Genomic DNA, 6,320 nt, shown 5'->3' with positions numbered 1-6,320 from the left:
ATTTTGAATTTAGCCCAGCACCTCTTTCCCCACGCAGCCCTCGCTTGCAAACAGTGGCATTTGGGAAAAAAATCACCAGGAGACCTTGAATTACCAAGCCATGAACATCAGGATTAGGAGGCGATCGTTAACAATAGCTGCGTGCCCTGAAAGCCTCTCATTTAATGGAGTGGTAAGAGATTATTTATACTGTAACATTATGAGCCCTGATATCCCAGTGCCTCACAAGCTTAACATGCGCCCTTTAATTCCCGTTACCTTGCTGCAGCTGCATGTCAAACCTGCGTGGACCCTGCTAGCATCAAAAATGAATCGCTTCTAGCTGCTGGAAGCTGATTTTTCCTGCCCAGATTTATGTACCTGGGTAATGGGGTGTAATAGGAAGGTGAGTAGGATCCTCGCATCAGCTTAGATGTAAGGATTAGCACTTTAAAAGGGTAGATTAATCTTTGTGAGACCACCCTCCCCTAAAAAAAAAAAAAAAAAAACCTCTTGCCACAAGAACCGCTGTGTCTGGAAGTGACCTGCCACACCTAAATGACTTCCCTTAAGATGTATAAACCCAAAGTGTCTTAATTTATGGAAGTAAAACCCATTAAAAAGAAAGGGTACATGATGCAGTAGATCATCTCTGCAAAACCACAGGCCTTGTGCTTCATTAGGCGCTCAGGACATGAAGCCATGCTCAGGACACACTTTGGTGCCTCTCAGAAATACAGCACCAATTTCTGTGGCTGGGCATCGCCGCCCGCTGCCTTCACTTCCCGACTGCCAGCACACGGAATCCTGCCTCACTTGACCCCACATACAACAATTTATTTCTTAAACGTATTAAGAATTTCATTAACTTTGATGTTTAGGGGATTTTTTTTTTTTAACCCCTGTCTAAAGCCAAGAAGGACTTCTGGAGAAGATAATTACTCATACAGGAAGATGAAGAGGCCAAAGTGGACCACTCTGACCCTCTTGTTTGATCTCTTGCCATCTCTGCCAAGGTCTGAGCAGCACGCAGTAAATAAAGGCTAATTTTGAACTCCTAACCCTAAGAAAGCAGGGCTTCAACAAGGGGTCACTTTTTTTTCCTGGTGCAGATGCCCCACTGACCCAAGTCAATACCAGACAAGCAGCCTCTACACCATTGGGCCACTCCATGGGCTTTGTCCCCATGCTAGTTTCCCCACTAACTCTGTACACAAAGACCTTTTTCCTAGATTTCTTTCCACCCCATTCACCCTTCCACCTTCACACCACACCTCACCTCCATGCCTCTAATCTCAGGGCTGCCCTTTGTTTTTAGTGTTGTCTTCTTGGCCCCTATTTGTGTTCCATGCTAGGATTTTTATTTTACTCTTTTTTCTTTTTTTGCCATTCAGTGCCCCTCCCCATCCATCCAACTCTTGCTTGCTGGCAGCATTGCTCCCCTTGCTGGGTAATGACTGCCAATGAGGAAGCTCTGAAGCCACCACAGAAATAAGTCCCCTGCTCTCATTTCCCAGTGTTGAGCCCAGAAGTACGCTGCAGCAAATACAAGCATCAAGTGAACTTCAGAGATTTTCTGCTTTCTGGGCTAGAGCATGTCCAGTCAGATAAGTTGCAGACAAAAAAAAAAATAAAAAAAATAAAAATAAATCTTTAAAGCAAAACGGGGCAGACATTGCAGACCAAAGGGCTAAACATCAGCACTTAATGAACAATGGGAAGATTTTAGTGTGCAAGACACAGATGGCTCAGAGGTCCTTGTAGTAACAGCTCCTCTTTATTAATATAGAGGTATAAACTTTTTTTCTTTTGATTAAAATATCTGTAGATTACTTCATGCTGAAAACCGAAGCACAGAAAACTTGTCCTCCTCTTCAGTAAGTTATTTGCTAAGTCATATCAGATGGCCAACCCCAGGCTCGGATAGATTGCTCCAGCCATGACCTTGGAGCACACTCGCCTTAGGAATAGTGGATAACTCAGTGATTCTTTGTGCTGTCTCAGCTCAAGGCTTCTCTCAAGCAAAGAGTTCAGCACTACGAAATTTGCATCCCAATAAAATCGCCCTATGAGATAAATAAGGCCCGTTTGCTTTTGGCTGGAAGCACCATATTCATTAATCTCAGCACCTCAGGATGAACTGGGTCTGGCTAACCGTGGAGGAAAGGTCACTGCTTTGTCAGCTCTGCTCCTCAGCCTCTCGTTAAATTTCCATCGAGATGCCGCATAATGTGCTTGTTAAGAAGCAAAGATTTTTAGGATTAGCTTAACATTTGCCAGACCAAACAAGCTAAGAGCAACTAAAAGGAACTTGACAGGATGTCCAGGGCTCAAGAAATGGGACCAATGTGCACCCCAAGAGCAAGATGCTGCCAGTTTGTTTCAGTTAAGCATCTAGCATGGGCTGACAAGTTTGGGGCTTGTTTGTTTTGGCCCAGGGAGTACTGGCTGTTATCTTAGGGTTGGGTGAAGGAAGATGTACTTGGACATTTGACCTGGCTGGAGCACATCTGCCTCATTAGATACCTTCTCAGGGGCTTCTAGATCTCCTTCCTTGTGACTCCTGGCCTAGAAACTCAGCTACAAACACTGAGACCAGAAAAGGGACAACGGTCTTAAAAGACAACATTGGGAAAGATATGCTCTTATAACCAACTGAAGCACACGCATGAGATATCCCAGCAACGGATTGCTGGAAAGCGGCTGGCCAGGGAAGGATATCAGCAGGCTGGCAGCCGCCTTCTGGATGGTTTCCCATTTTGCAGCCAAGTGTCAGCTCATCTCAGAGAAAAATTATTTACGGCCTCTGCTGCTACATACTTCTGCGAGCCGGAGATGGAACCACCAGTTTTGTGCCGTCCCAAGTGTGCCCTAAGCAAGAGCATGCCACTTTGGGGAGTGCTAGGCTTTATAATCAGTTAAGGCCTACCTGTCCCCTGCAAGTTGGGAAGTCTTAAGGCTGGATGTAAGGGCAGCCTGGGGACTCCAGCAGCAGGGCAAGGACAAAACCACCCCAGGACTTTGGAAACCCTAAGGGGCTGCTGCTGTTCCCCTTCACAAATCCTCTAGCCCCATGGTTTTCACAGGGCTGACTGCACCAATCACTCCACAAGAGGGTTCTGGCCAAAAATACCATTACAACATCCTCAGGCAACTTGAGCAGCACACACCTCAGGCAGTGCTCCTTTTCTATAGCAGGTCAGGTCTGTGAGGAGCAGCTCCAAGTTGGTGTGGCAAGAACATGTCCCACCTGCCTACGTGTCTATACAACAAGCACCGAGCATCTCAAGCCAGTACAGGTATACCACTGATATTTTTAGCTCTCTACCTCATACGAAATGAGGCTTCAACAAGAGATACTCCAGAAACAGCCATTTCAAGACTGAACAAAAATTATCAGCCAAAACCCCTACTTCATTACACGCATTTTTCTTCCTCCCCAGAGGAAGCATCACATGCGAGAGGTACAAATCACTGCCAGCAGTGGAGACAGACAGTAGATGTCTGAGATGATTACATTTCTCTTGTCACCTGATGTTCAGCAGAGACAAAAAAATCATTTCATGATGAAAATCCTTTGTCAAAGGCTCTCCCTTGCACAGAGAGAGCGCTGTAGCCCAATCTGCTTAGCACAGCACATACCTAACAGTGACCACAGGAGACAGCGCTCGATGCGAGCTGCAGTCCCCAGGCAGAGCAGTGCATTCAAGGAGTTGTTCCAATTAGGTCATCCCTGGTTAAAATTTATTTATTTATTTTTGATAAAATAGATGAAGTTGGTCCTTTAGAAATTCAGCCTTCCCACCATCTCCATCCCATTGCACTGTCACCAGTAGCACAAAATTACAAAGAAAACCACGACTTAAGGAGGGAGCTGGAGAACAATTTGAGCTGGCTTTACCAGTTACTACTGCTGTACCTGTCTGATCACCCCCAAGCCTCCTGGTCTCTCTTATCTGCTCCATTGTGCTCTGCGCCTGCTGCAGATTCTCCACTTTTCAGGGTAATTTGGCATTCACAAGACACTAACTTCAGAAATTTGCTGCTGCTGCTGCTTCTGGCAGGTAGGAACACGCTTTGCTTTACAGCTGTTTGCCGTGCATCTGTTAAAGCATTCAGAAGCTGTAGGGGCAGGAGAAGCATAACAAAATGTATTTCCAGTCTTTCTATCATTACTGCAGTGGGCCAAACCTACAGCAGGTGCAAAAAAGCATGAAATTTCTTCACCTTGTTGCAACACCTGCCCTGAGTTTTAGTTACTCAGTTCAGCCAAAAGACTCATAAACATGTTATTTTAGCATCCCCATGCAAGTTCTCCACATTCAAATAATCCAACAGATATTTTGCTGGGCAGAGATTTTATCCTGATGACTATTTGAGAGGGCTTCCAGCTTCTCCATTGCTTTCTGTGCTCGGCCAGAGCTAGCCTTCATTTCCACCCAGGGCAACTAACCTGTATGAACCTCTTTATTTCCAGGTATATCAGTGCAAAGATGGAGGAGCGCTCCATGCCCATATCTGTACCTTTCTCCTTTTCTTTACAACCACCCTCCTGAGATGCTATTAGGGGCCCAAAACAGTCATAGAGATGGTTTATCAGGGCTTCTGTTACACAGAAGGAGGTGCTGAGTGGTAAAATAGCTAGAGCTGGCACTGCACATTTATTTTACAGCAGTAGGGGTAAAGGCAATGTACTGGTGGATGAGGAGAAAGGAAGCAAGTGCTTACCTCGCAAATTACTGTACTCCACAGCCTTTCCTTTCCTACATCACACCTCTCCAGGTGGCACAGAAGAAGAAAAAAAGGAAGGTGGCAATGAAACAGGCAAGCACTTCCTTATCTCTGAGCCTGAGGATCTGTTAGGAAGCTCACCTCCAGGGCTGAGGGCAATGCTCTCCCAGGTCCACACTGCCAGTGCGCTCCATGGTAAGGGCCAGGGAGCCCAACCTCTCCCATGGCTTTAGCTAGGGCAGGCCATCACCTTGCACTTCACCACCCTCCCAGAGACAGGGCCAGAGTCCTTAGCTCTAGGGCTGTATTCAGAAACCACATAAAATTGCAAAGAGTAGCTAGAGATCATGGGTAAAGCAATGAGTTTCTCTACAACTTTTTTTTTTTTTTTAAATAAGCAGTACAGAAGAAACAGACTATATCACTCCCATACCATGTAACTGGGCTCCTGGGAAAGCATTTATATCCTCTCTCCACACACTCATCGTCAGCATCACCTGGACCAGCCAAATTCCCCACCCAGAGGCAGGTGAGGGCTGTGCTTTGCCCAGCAACAACGTGAACCCAGCTGGTATCATTTACACAAGAGATATGTCTAGATCTCCATGGAGAAAGAGTTTTAGCAGTGGAAAACAGCATCTGCAAAATGACTGTTTTATGTTTAAACTAAGGCTGATGGTGCTGGGAGGAAGGTGACTCAGATGCCTCGTACCGTTCCTCCTCAGAGCCCGTGTTAGCGTCATCCTGCGTCAACCATCAAACCAGCTCCGCTTTACTACTGCGGAAACCTGCTCGTCGTGTCCTTGTCTCCTGCCTGATGGCTTCTTGTGTAGGCGGCAGCAGAAAGGCTATTGCACAAGATTGCAGGGCCTGTCTGATGGGAGCGCTGCATTGGGATGATTTCATTTGTGTTTGAACTGGTATTTATTACAGTGGCAAAATGGGCACTTTATCCCTCTGGTTTAGCCTGAGTGGCTTTTTTTTTTCAGCTCACATACCAAAATGATTGAAGAAAACAGCTCTGAGGCACTTCTAAAATAAGAAGAGTCTGTCAGCAACTTCACGGCGACTTTACGTTCATGCCTTATGTTTCCCATGTCAAATCCTTAAAGCAACTTTGGGCTCACTTGGGCTTCCTGCATTTCCCACTGTCCCTCAGAAACATACTGTGAAGGTATAATTGACCCAACAAACACTGAGAAGTCTCAATCCCAGTTGCTGCATCATCCTTCAGGTATATTTTCTCCAAATGAAATTCAAGGAGAAAGGGCTTTAGGAAATGGTTTGCACTCCCTCCTTCCCCAAAGCCCCAATCTGCTTTAATTAAGAATGTACTCAAAACAAAACTCGGAAGCAGCTCTCAAGAGCCACATTTCAGAAGGGTCATAACCGGTCTGATGATAACATACCACTTTCAGTCAGGCCACTGGGACTTAGGAAGATATCTGAAATGTGTTGAGATGATGCAATTCTAGCAGTGGAAGATAAAACACTGTTAGACGTGTCTGCTCTCGGAACCAGCTTTGCCTTGATCCATATGGTCTGCAGAGGGGGTTCTGCCGCTCTCTTTACTGTGCTCTGCTCAGGATCAATGCAAACCCAGTGTATTT

This window comes from Anser anser (assembly GCF_964211835.1).
Source record: "Anser anser genome assembly, chromosome: 3".
NCBI lineage: Eukaryota > Metazoa > Chordata > Aves > Anseriformes > Anatidae > Anser > Anser anser.
The sequence above is the reverse complement of the archived record's forward strand: the minus strand, read 5'-3'. Positions refer to the sequence as shown.